The sequence below is a fragment of the Cynocephalus volans genome, chromosome X (genome assembly GCF_027409185.1).
Source record: "Cynocephalus volans isolate mCynVol1 chromosome X, mCynVol1.pri, whole genome shotgun sequence".
Lineage (NCBI taxonomy): Eukaryota > Metazoa > Chordata > Mammalia > Dermoptera > Cynocephalidae > Cynocephalus > Cynocephalus volans.
The window spans coordinates 46,396,407-46,408,940 of record NC_084478.1 but is presented as its reverse complement, the minus strand read 5'-3'; the positions used below and the strand labels follow the sequence as shown (position 1 = coordinate 46,408,940).

At 34.1% G+C, this 12,534-nt stretch overlaps 1 protein-coding gene across 1 annotated transcript in view; it reads left to right on the top strand.

Annotated features, from left to right (window-relative positions):
- TMEM47 (transmembrane protein 47) overlaps positions 1–8,715 on the top strand; it is a 123,589-nt gene extending 114,874 nt beyond the window's left edge. Inside the window, exons 4-5 of the transcript XR_010022372.1 lie at positions 5,575–5,681; positions 8,342–8,715. The gene's annotated coding sequence lies outside the window, so the exon portion shown is untranslated. The remainder of the gene's footprint in view (positions 1–5,574; positions 5,682–8,341) is intronic.
- The last annotated feature ends 3,819 nt before the right edge of the window (positions 8,716–12,534 follow it).

Genomic DNA, 12,534 nt, shown 5'->3' with positions numbered 1-12,534 from the left:
CTCTGCAAGTCCAACTATGCATTCGACAAAGGATTAATTTCTATAATATACAAGGAACTCAAGCAATTAAACAGTAAAAAAACAAATAACCCAATTAAAAAATGGGCAAAGGAGCTGAATAGACATTTTTCGAAGAAAGACATACAAGTGGCCAACAGGTACATGAAAAATGCTCAACATCACTAGTCATCCGGGAAATGCAAATTAAAACTACACTGAGATACCACCTCACCCCAGTTAGACTGGCTATAATCAAAAAGGTGATGAATAACAAATGGTGGTGAGGGTGTGGAGAGAAGGGAACACTCCTACACTGTTGGTGGGACTGTAAATTAGTACAACCACTATGGAAAACAGTATGGAAGTTTCTCAAACAACTACAGATAGATCTTCCATACGATCCAGCAATCAGACTTCTGGGTATATAACCAGAGGAATGGAAATCATCATGTCGAAGGGATACCTGTATTTCCAAGTTCATTGCAGCTCTGTTTACAGTAGCCAAGACATGGAACCAACCTAAATGTCCATCGATGGATGATTGGATAAGGAAACTGTGGTATAAATATACCATGGAGTCAGAACTCTCATACATTGTTGGTCGGACTGTAAAATGGTGCAGCCTCTATGGAAAATGGTATGGAGGTTCCTCAAACAATTGCAGATAGATCTGCCGTATGACCCAGCTATCCCACTGCTGGGAATATACCCAGAGGAATGGAAATCATCAAGTCAAAGGTGTACCTGTTCCCCAATGTTCATTGCAGCACTCTTTACAATAGCCAAGAGTTGGAACCAGCCTAAATGCCCATCATCGGATGAGTGGATACAGAAAATGTGGTACATCTACACAATGGAATACTACTCAGCTATAAAAACGAATGAAATACTGCCATTTGCAACAACATGGATGGACCTTGAGAGAATTATATTAAGTGAAACGAGTCAGGCACAGAAAGAGAAATACGACATGTTCTCACTTATTGGTGGGAGCTAAAAATAAATAAATAAAATCACACAAACACACACACAAAAAAACCGGGGGGGGGGGGAGAAGATACAACAACTACAATTCCTGCAAGTTGATACGACAAGCAAACAGAAAGGACATTGTTGGGTGGGAGGGAGGGGAGGGAGGAGGGAGGGAGGTTTCAGTGATGGGCCACATTAATCAACCACATTGTATATCGACAAAATAAAAATTAAAAAAAAAATAATAATAAATAAATAAATACACCATGGAATACTACTCTGCCATAAAAATAATGCAAGTCTCCCATTTGCAGCAACATGGATGAGCCTGGAGAAACTTATGTTGAGTGAAATAAGCAAAGCACAGAGGGATAAATACCGCATGTACTTACTCATATGTGGGAGTTAATAGAGAAAGAAGGAAGGAAAGAAAGACCGCAGTGGTACTCTCCTTATTTATGTTAAAATTGGGCCCATGAACCTGAAGATATACCTTAAGTTGTTGTTTTTGCAGAGATTGTTTGAAGTTATGTGACATGACACACCACAGAGTAATTCATCCTGGTTAGGGTATAACACTAAATGTCAATGAAAGGAAAGAATGATTCACTGCTTGAGGTGGAGTTTGTAATTCCACAGGAAAGACATTGCAATTTAGCCTGAAGTAATGTACTACAATGCCTTTTATTATTGCATAGTTACTTCCCTGCTTGTCATAAATTTTGCTCAAAGGTAAAACATTCCAATGATTGCAATTATTCTGAGTACTTTTATAAAAATGCTTTTTTGGAAGGGAAAAAAAACTTTCCCACTGATAATAAGTGTACTATATTAAAAGCAGTGGCTTTTTACTAACTGTGGAACTGCAGCTGATTTCACTTGCTTTTAATTATTATTAAAATTATCATAAAATAATGTTAGTAAATTATCATAAAATAATTTTAATAAAATTATCTCATTATTATTAATTATTATTATTATCATTGTTATTTTATTTATTATTTTAAAGATTTACCGGAAAGGTCTCCTACTTTATCAATTTATTACAAATTAATGCAACATTAGTCCCAGAGATTATCTTAGGGAAGGAGAAAATGCCGGAAGAAATCTAATTTCCTTTTGGCTTTCACCTGCTTCTTCCTACTCTATTCCACCATATCTGCTAATAGAAAATCAGCCGTTTGCTGCTCTGAACATTTCTAAAACTACTTAAATGGCTTAGCTTAAAACTAATTTATTTTATCATCTTAATTCTGAGGAGAAAATGAGTAAGGAACAATTTTGACATCAATTTTTCTTGGCGCCAGATTAGCATTGCTTTGAGCATTGTGTTTTTAATACTGACAAACACACATGAATCTTCACTTTTGTTTCAAGGGGTCATACTTTTTTTATAGGTCTATAAATTCTCCAGGCCAGCCTATTTCGATTATACTTTTCAATTTTTGAGCCATTTGTTCTGCCTGTGTGGATAGGTGATTCTACAGAGGCTGTGACATTTCAGATTACTAAAAAACACTTTACTTTCCTTGTTAGGTTACAAATGATAAAGGAGGTTTCATGAATGTGGAACATAGTATGTAATATCAGAGGAAATTGCAGGAAGGCTTACACAGCTATTCATGAGCCACATGATTCAAGGTATTGCTCTCAAACGAGAAAAGGAATTTTTATGGAATGTTTAGTACATTCCACAATAGCTGGGTGAATCATTTCCTGTTTGTTCCCAGGATGACTGTGACCCTTAATTTCTTGCAACAGAATTAGGACGTGGTTTTAGAGTGTGCTTATGAAATGCACAAGAAATAATATTAAGCAACTTTCGTTAATTAACTTTATATATTATTTATATAACTCAACTGACACCCAATACCTCATTTCCGCTCCCCTACTTCCCAGAACACAGATACCAAAAGCAGGTATTTCTCTACAATTATTTATAGACTTTTAAAGATCTTGAGGAACTAGGTTTAAGTTAATTATGATACAATATGTTTCTTTTAATCTTTCTATACTGTGATTTGTGAAGTTAAATAGAGGTCCCTTTTTTGTTTATTGACTTCCAGAAAGTTCAGAGGTAAATATCTGGCACACTTATGACAAGTTTGCAGGAGTCAAACAATTTTTTAATTACCATTTGATTGAGATATTATGTCATGCATTAAAGTGCACAAATCTTAAGTGTACAGATTGATGAATTTTTATGTTATGTGATTTTTACGCCCATGAATTCACCACCCAGATCAAAATAGCGAACATTTCCAGCACCCCAGAATGCTGCCTCCATATGCTCTCCCTATCAGTGTCCCACAAAAGAGAACCACTATTCTGACCCCTATATAATGTGAAATTTTGTGTGAGACTTACTTCATAACACATGAATTGTTTTTGCTTTTGTTTTGACTTATTTTTCTTTATTTACTTCTACATTATTTTTTCTTGATTTATTTTATTTATAACTGTAAGACATCTTGTATTATTAACTTGGGACAAGATGAGTCATAAAATATCCTTAAACAGGAGTTAATTTGCAAAACCACTAAGGAAGTGAGGCTGGAATGGGAAGATAGGAACTTGGGAGTACAATTACTTATACATTTCTGTCATTGCTGGTTTTTAAATAATAAAGCCAAAATACTAATATAATCTTGCCTTTTAAATTTCGAAAGGCGCCCTTTACCCCATACCCCCCTGCCCATCCTCCTTAAAAGAGAAGTTCCATTAGACTCAGTCTGTATATCAAAAATATGATCCGCTAACCAAAAGTGCCCCTTATTAAACAATAGATCATAAACATAAGTCCATGTGAGGAATTTCTGCTTCTCACCAAAATGGAGTAATGGGGCTGGATTTACCATCCTTCCTGAAATAAACATAAAGAAGGCAACATATTGGAAATATCAAAAAATGGACAATCTTGGAAAATGGAAAGAACCAAGAAAATGGAAATAAATAAAAAACTGTGTAGAGAAGGGGAACTTAGGTAGAGCCCAGCAGACTCCCTATGTTGAAGAAAACAGAGATAAGCATCTAGGGAAACCAAAGCTGCTAGGGTTTGTAAGGCAGTTTATCTGAGAAGAGAGAGATGAACAGAGAGAGAACCAAGGAGATCCCCAGTGAGGCCTTCAGGAGTGTTTAGCTGAGTACTGACAGCGCATGCAAGTGAGGAAACCTATGCAAGGCCTCATATATTCTGTGGCTCTTTTGCTCTGCTCTCGGCTTCAGGAAGATTTTTCTCATAGATTCCATCATCTAATCTTCCTTACCTTCTGGTTGTTTATAGACAGTGGAAGGCACTTCCAGAAGGTGAGCAGAGAGGAGGAGAGAGATACTGGTGTGCTTCTTCTTTCCATTTCTTCCCTGCCTCTTTGAAGTTCTGAAGTGGTTGAGTCACTAGTCTCTTGCTACTCCAAGTGTGGTCCTTGGACTGGCGGCATCACGAGCACTTGGAAGCATGTTAAAAATGCAGAATTTCTGGCCCACTCCAGGCTTGCTCAATCAGAAACTCCGTTTAAATAGGACTCCCAAGTGTGTTTCATATGTGTATTAATGGACTGTCCCTTTTCCGAGGATCCAGCCTTCAAACAAATTAAGATACTACTTTTCCTCCTCTTGCCTCTTTCCAGTCAAGGCTCCATAATGGCTTTCTGCTGTCACTAGCCCCTTGTTAGATATGGTAACTCTGTCAACATCTCTGTAAACAGACCTTTTTAAAATTTATTATTCAGTGAAACAGTTTTGAGTATATGGTTTGTTTCCTGCCAGTACCTTAACTGATATGTTATCTATCTTGATATCTATACATCTAAGTTGATAACTATATACATACTATATCTCTAACTTTCTCTATCTCTATCTCTAGCCTCTTTATCTTGGTTTCTTCTTTTCTGGATATGTGAAATTGTAAATTGATATGCATCATAATCACAAAGGTGAAAATAGAGGCTTAGTGCTAAGTACTATTATGACGACAAAGGATATCCCCTCTGGACCCAGTGGTTAGAGTAAAACACAAGTTGAGGAGAAATGAAAAAGTGGTAAGAAAAGGCTTGGGGGCAACTGAGTTGGCTGAAAGACTAGAATAGGGGTTCCCAAACTTCAGGGATCAACAGAATCACCTAGAGGGCTTGTTAACTTACCGTTTGCTGGTCTCTCCCCACCCAAGTTTCTGATTCTGTAGGCTGGAGTGGGGCCCTAAAATCTGCATTCCTAACAAATTCCCAGGTGATGCTAATGCTGCCAATCTGAGAACTACCATTTTATAGCCATTTGACTAGAATATTGGGTTTGATTATATTTTAATGTAATCATTGTTCCCTAACTTTTACTTATAGTACTCCTGTTTTAAATCCTTAGTGATGGCACAAATAGTAATTATGCTTGGCAGTTATTAATCCTCCCTTTTCTTTCATATGTTTGGGGAAAAAATGAAAGAGGGAAAAGGAATTGCATAAAATCAATTTTGCAATTGGGTATTGGCTAATTTTTTACTCTCTCACATCCCATTTGTGAAGTTAGGTAACATCTTTGTTTAGCAGGAACATTTTGACCAATTACTGGTGCAGATTAAGGTTTCTTTTCTTTTCTTTCTTTTTTTTTAAGGAAACTCTTTGGTAGAAACTGTCCATGAAGCTACTCCATCATGGGATGGCCTGCTGGAGTCTCTGCTCAGTCTATTGGATATTATCATGATGTTGAAAGAAGTAGCTGTAAGTTTAAACTATTACTACCATTTGCAAGAAAAGGAGGGGAACTAACATTTATTGAACAATACATAAAACTTCTATGAATTTAGCACTGTACTGTTGTGTATAATTTTTAATTTTATTTATGTTGGATTTATAGAGTCTTAATAAAATCTATATGTCATAAAGATATCTATATCTATATCTGTATCTGTATCTATATCTATATCTATCTATATATGTATGGAACTATTAAGCCCTGTACTTATTTATGTATTTCTTGGTGTAATGTAAGTAATCAGCATTGGCTGCAAGGGTTTAAAAAAATTCAGGTCTCTGAAATATTTTCTAAAAAGTGTAAGATGAATCATCTTTATTATAGTAAGTTACGTTTATTTGTACTCATCCCACTTCTCTCAAAACAGTATTATCTACATGAAGATAAGAAAATCAGTATTTATAGATTGAAAACTGATTTTTGAATGCCTTTGTATATAGACTTGTTACTAGTAACAATACTGTCATTGAAAACATCTTAATTTTCACAGAAGTTATTTTTAAAGTCTTTTAAAAGAATAATTGTTTTATTAATATTATAAAATTGATGCATGCTCAAAAATCAAGCATTGGATGAAGATGAAAGCAAAAACATTATCCCAAATTTAACCGTTAAGAAATAAACATCACCAGCATTTATTTGGTGAATATAATTTCTTGCATCTTTATGTGAATTATAATGTTAATTGCCTAAGAAAATTTATATAGACACATCTTTAGAAATAATGGATTATAAAAAAGTGCTATTTTTAATTTAAAGCACATCTGGCACGCACTATTATCAACCTAATATTTATTCATCCTTTATTCCTTTCTGATAAAACTTTTCGTGCTTAGACCCAAAGAATACTAGATACTAATGTTTGGCTCTCCCTTGCCGCTAGGAGTGGTCATGTGATGAAATTTTGGATAATGAAATACGAGGCAACATTGCTATGAGCCTTCTGGAAAAAAAAAAAAAAATTGTTTTCCTGGATAACAAAACAGTCTCAGAGGAGAAGATCTTTTATCTTTATCCCTTACCTCTGCTTGAGAAGCTATTGTGAGAACCTGATGCTTGGAGTTGCAGTAGCCATATGCGTCTGTAAAGTGACAAATCTGAGGATTAAAGTAAATACAGTGAAGGTGGTAGACTGGGAAGATTTGAAAACTACAGTCTCTGGTAGTTGGGCTGCTGAACAACTCCCTGTAACTATGTGCTTAAGTCCAGGCTTCTGGTTAAGAAAACAAAGAATGCCTTCATGATTTAGACCCTGGTTAGTCAGAAAAAAATGTTTCTCACTAATACAACCATTTTTAACTTGCTTGAATTTAATAGGGGTGGAGAAACTAAAGTAAATTGGAAGAACTATCAAACTCAAGATTATGGGTTTTTTTGTTTTTATTTTTTCTCCATGAGGAGATAGTAGGTCCTAAAAGACTTTTGTAAAGAGGGTTGGTGGTGGGCAGGGGGGAGAAGAAGATGATTAATATTTTTAAGAGGTTGGAGTCATTAAAACAAACACTAAGGGAAGTAAGCCAGTCACAGAAGGACAAATACTGCATTATTCCACTTATATGAGGTATCTAAAATAATTAGATTCATAGAAGCAGAGTATAATGGTGGTTGCCAGGAGCAAGGGAGAGGGGGGAAAAGAGAGTTCTTGTCCAATGGTTATAAAGTTTCAGTTATGCAAGATGAAAAAGTACTAAAGATCTGCTGAACAACATTGTGCTTATAGTTAACAATACTATTTTGCACACTTAAAATTTTGTTAAAAGGGTAGATCTCATGTTGTGTGTGTGTGTTCACCACAAAAACAATAATAATAACACTACAAATTTGAGAGTTTTATCTCATAGATTTAGGTCTATGATGCACTTTGAGTTAATTTTTGTGTATAATGCAAGGTATAAGGGTCTAGGTTCTTCTTCTTTTCTTTTCTTTTTTAATATGAATACCACATTGTTCCAGAATCACTTCATTTCTTGAAAAGACTATCATGTCCCCATTGCATTGCTGTCTTTGTTGAAAATCTATTGACCATAAATGTAAATCCTTATTTCTGGATGGTTAATTTTTTTCCATTGATCTATATGCTTATCCTTGGGCCAATACCACACTGCCTCAATTACTGTGGTTTTATATTAAATATTGAAATTGCATAGTGTTTTGTTCTTTTTCAATTATTTTGGCAATTCTAGGTCTTTTGCATTGTCCTATAAATTTTAGGATAAGCTTGTCAATTTCCACACACACACACACAAAAAAAATAAGTAAAAATCTGCCAAAGTTGTGATAAGAATTGCCAGGAATTTACAAATGATTTTGGGGAAAATTACCATCTAGAAAATATCAAGTATCCCAATTCATGACCATCTCCATTTACTTAGATACTCTTTAAATGTACCTCAAAAATCTTTTGTAGTTTTCAGTGTACAAGTGTTACACTTCTTTTAGTAAATTTATTTCTAAGTTGTTTCTTTTTGATACTATTGTGAATGAAATTGTTTTTGTGTTAATATGTTAGAGTGATTGTTGTTAATATATAGAAATACAATTGATTTTTATAGTTTGTTTTTATATGCTACAACCTTTTTAAACTAATTTATTAAGTCCAGTTTTCTTTTTTTTTTTTTTCCCCTAGATTTCTTGGGATTGTCTACATAGAAGATCTTGTAATCTGCAAATAAGGGTGGTTTTATTTCTTCCTTTCAAATCTGAATACTTTTATTTTTCCTTTCTTTTTTCTTTCCTTCTTTCCTTCCTTCCTTCCTTCCTTACTTTCTGGATTTGAATGTTTGTGTCCCCCCAAATTTGTATGTGGAAACCTAATCTCCATTTTGATAGCACCGAGGTGTGGGGCCTATTGGAAGGTGATTAGGTCAGTAGTACCCTTATAAAAGAGGCCTGAGAGAGCTTGTTTACCCCTTTTACTATGCGGGGACACAGCTAGAAGGTGCCTTTACCAGACATGGAATTTGTTAACACCTTGATCTTGGACTTCCCAGCCTCTAGAGCTGTGAGCAATAAAATTCTAATGTTTATAAATTACCCAGTTTAAAGTATTTTGTCATAGCTGCCAAATGGACTAAGACACTTCCCTCATTACCTTTTTGAACTAGCTAAAACTACTGAGATTATTGTATGCCTTTGGTTAATTTCCTGAGTGCTCAAAATGTTTTACTTCTGCTTTAAATCGATTTTGCTCAACTTTATTTGCTGACTTCCATACTTAGATGGAAATCATGCTTCTAACAATCTCTTTTTTTAATACTTATGCCTACCTTCTCTTTACATTCTTCTGTTTTTTAAACATCATCATTTTGTCTATAATATCTTTGAGATTATGCAAAATAATTTTTCCAAAATATTTCTGTATTCCTTTAGACAGTTTCTTTTTTTATGATTTGTATCCTGTATTTGCCTTTCTAGTTATTATACATAAGTATTATGTTGGTTCCTTTCCATTTATTATTGATCTTTAAATGTGACAGCCTACATGCTGAAGAATAATTGAAGGGAATTAAGGTGAACTGAGCAGTCCATCATGTTTATTTGGGATTCTCTCTTAAATATTTTCTCAAAAAACATTATTTTCTTCATTCTGGGAGCATACATCACTTAGATTTTGGGTGCAAAGCTCTTTAAGCAGATGGTTCAATACTAGCATTTGGAATCCACAGACTTTCCTCCATCCTTTATCCCCATAACACCTACCCCACACCCACCTACCATAGCAGAAGGCAAGATTATAAACAACAGAAATGGCTTATGGCTTGCCAGCATGCATGTTTTCCTTTAACTCCCCTTCCCTGTTCTGTATTATAATACTGCAGCCTCTGCAACCTCCTCAACCTTTCCTGTGACCCTGGATCTCAAAGTGTTCTAACCAGAGGGAGATTAGTAATGTCTTTCAGAATGTTGATCCTTACTTTTACAAGATTCGTTTTCCTTTTAGAGAGGTTTGAGGGAGTCAATGTGGTAAAAATTCTGCTATTATATTTAATCAGAAGTCTTGAAACACTTTCTATTTTCACAATTGCTCCCTGAACTAGGCCCATTGGCAAGTTGAAAAAATAAAGAACAGAGAGATTAAATGGTTTGTGTAAGGTAATACATGTGGAAGAAAAAAAAAGTCCATCTAGCTCAAGGGTCATTTTTAGCCAGCATAGTAATTATTACTTTGGACATGTAATCCTCTAAGAAATGATTTTCCCAACCTGACAAGGAAAGCAAAACAGAAGAAAAGAGAGATGTTTAATGTTTTTCCAACAACCAAGAAAAGCTGGAGAGAAGGTGAGGCAAGAAGAATTAGTTAATGTAAGTTTATATCAAAGTTTAAACTAGTACATTAAGTCTAATTTTAAAACTTAGGTTTAATTTTCTCTTCTCCACAAACACATGTACTACTTAAATTTCTGGATGCTTGACCTAAATGTACATCTAGGGTTGCCACTCTTTTCTTAGGTTTGGCTTCACAATCATAAGAAATAACCCAGAAGGGGTAGCTAAAGTATAACAGCTCCAAAGCAAGCCTTTAGCACCTCAAGTATCTTCTCTCAGGTTAAATTGTATTGCAATGCTTTTTGAAAAATGGTTGCCACAGTAACCTCAGTAATCCACTTTTTGAGAATCACATTTTTTTCCCATTCCATTCCTCTGGTGAATATATTGTTCCTATAGAACTGAAGGATGGAGGGAAGTTTGGGCTAGATGCTATGATTTTATATTCCTACTTGGTAGTTCCAAGTGAGATTAAAGGAAATTATCTCCTACCATGTAGAATTTGTTTTGGGGAAAGGAGAAGGCAGCCCTTATATTCATACAGCTGCAGGCTATTAAAATCGAACAGGATGCAATCAAAATAAACTCTGACATCAGAGCACGACAACAATTTGAAGTTCTATTTTGACTGTGCCTACTTGTGCAGAACTGTTGGAAAATCAAGCTTGAACTAAATTGCTCAAACCAATGGTTAGTTTTAAAACATATTTGTGAATAATTGATTGGCTGTATTCTACTATTGATTCAAACTGACTTGTGTGCATTGGCCTCGACTTTGATAATAATACATAGAAAACAGAGGATTTTCTAGCATTCAGAGAAGGAGTTTTTAAATGAACTTTTAAAAACCTGTGAGATCAACCATAATTACTTTTATTCAGATGCTGCTTCATAAATGGCGCTCTTTCATTTTCTTTCTCTCTACATCTCTCTCTTTAAAAGGTTTGTACAGATACCTTTTTTGCTCCTCAATATGTTTAAATTCAGTTAGTTATCTCTAAGGAGTTTAAAACTAAAGCCTTTCTTTATGTAAAACTTAAGCACAAAGCCCCTACAAGTGAGAACAGCAAAGTGTTACCATGGATTATTCCTATGCACAGTTCCCAAATAGAAAATGTCCAGTAAATCATCAGACATTCTGACAGTTGGATGTTTTGGTGACATGTGGCATACTCTATTTTCTCTTAAAATAGCTTTTCTCCCCCCCCCTTCCCAGTCTCTTTGTACCTACGCAATCATGATGGGAGTCAGAAAAACCTACTTCACATTCCAGTTACACTAATGCATATTTCCATTCTGATATGATGTCTTTTGAGTAGAGAGTGTAGTGATCATTTCCACTGTTATTTAAAATAAATTATAGATCTCAAGCAAACTTTTGCACTCTGTATTGAAACAATACACTATACCCTACAAAAATAAATATAAATAAAATTGAAAAAAAATCATGTTTCATTTAGATTTGTGTACAATGACTCACTTGAATTTTTTCTACAGATCTTTAATTGTACATTCATTAGTTTATTTCACATTTTTAGATTACATTTTATTCTCAAAGTATGACCAATATTAAATTTGGAAAATGTGCTCATTTACACTGAGAACTTAGTTTTTTAATTCATTCATAAGACGAAGGGAGGGAGAGAGACCATCAATATATATTTCATATTAAATTCAGCTAGAAAATGCTGGCACACATTGAAATAATCTTGATTAACTTTATTTTATAAAATTACAATGCTGGACTTTCTGAATTTTTCACAAAAACATAATCTGTTCTCATTCAATTATTATTTTATTACTAATGTTGAGAAATTTAATTAAATTAGATTTTTATTTTTAATATTTCAATAACATCTCTCATCTTCTCTTTCTTCCACTCCTTCTTTATGAATGGTGCATCCACCGTTTGATTAGACTAACTTCACAATTTCTTATTACTTCAAGCTTTTGTGTATTTAAAATTTTAATAAACTAACATTCAAAATTCTAAAATTTTCTATTAATATAAGTTGTTTTATATGTGCAGTTGTTCATGGTTAAGTCTTATTTAGATCACACTCAGTTTTAAGCAATAGATGTTCATTTTCTTTTTGTTCTGATTTATGCATTCATTTTTAAACTGGAACCAACAATGATATTGCTTAAATAGGATTTCATAATCAGTTATTATAAATGCTTGTGCAGTAATGTTCCTTCCAAAATGACATTTCCTTTATTGTCTTGGTGGGAATAAGAGTAAAATTACCTTTTAAGAGATAACAGCACTCACTAAACAAGTACAGTTCTATAAAACTCTGACATAATTTACATATTGAAAAATAAGGACGGATATTCCTACTTAATGGGCTTTGTCTATTATAGTGAGAGTTCACTATATTCTCCAAAGAATGTGGTATATAAGCTTAGACATTCTGAATAGGTAAACTGATATTTTAATAAGGTGCTTTATAGCAACATTTTACTGTGCTGAAAAATGCTTAAGAGAAAGTTCTGAAAATGCATATCTGTAGTGAGCTTCAGTAAAGCCAAGAAAATGAGGATGTGTTATAT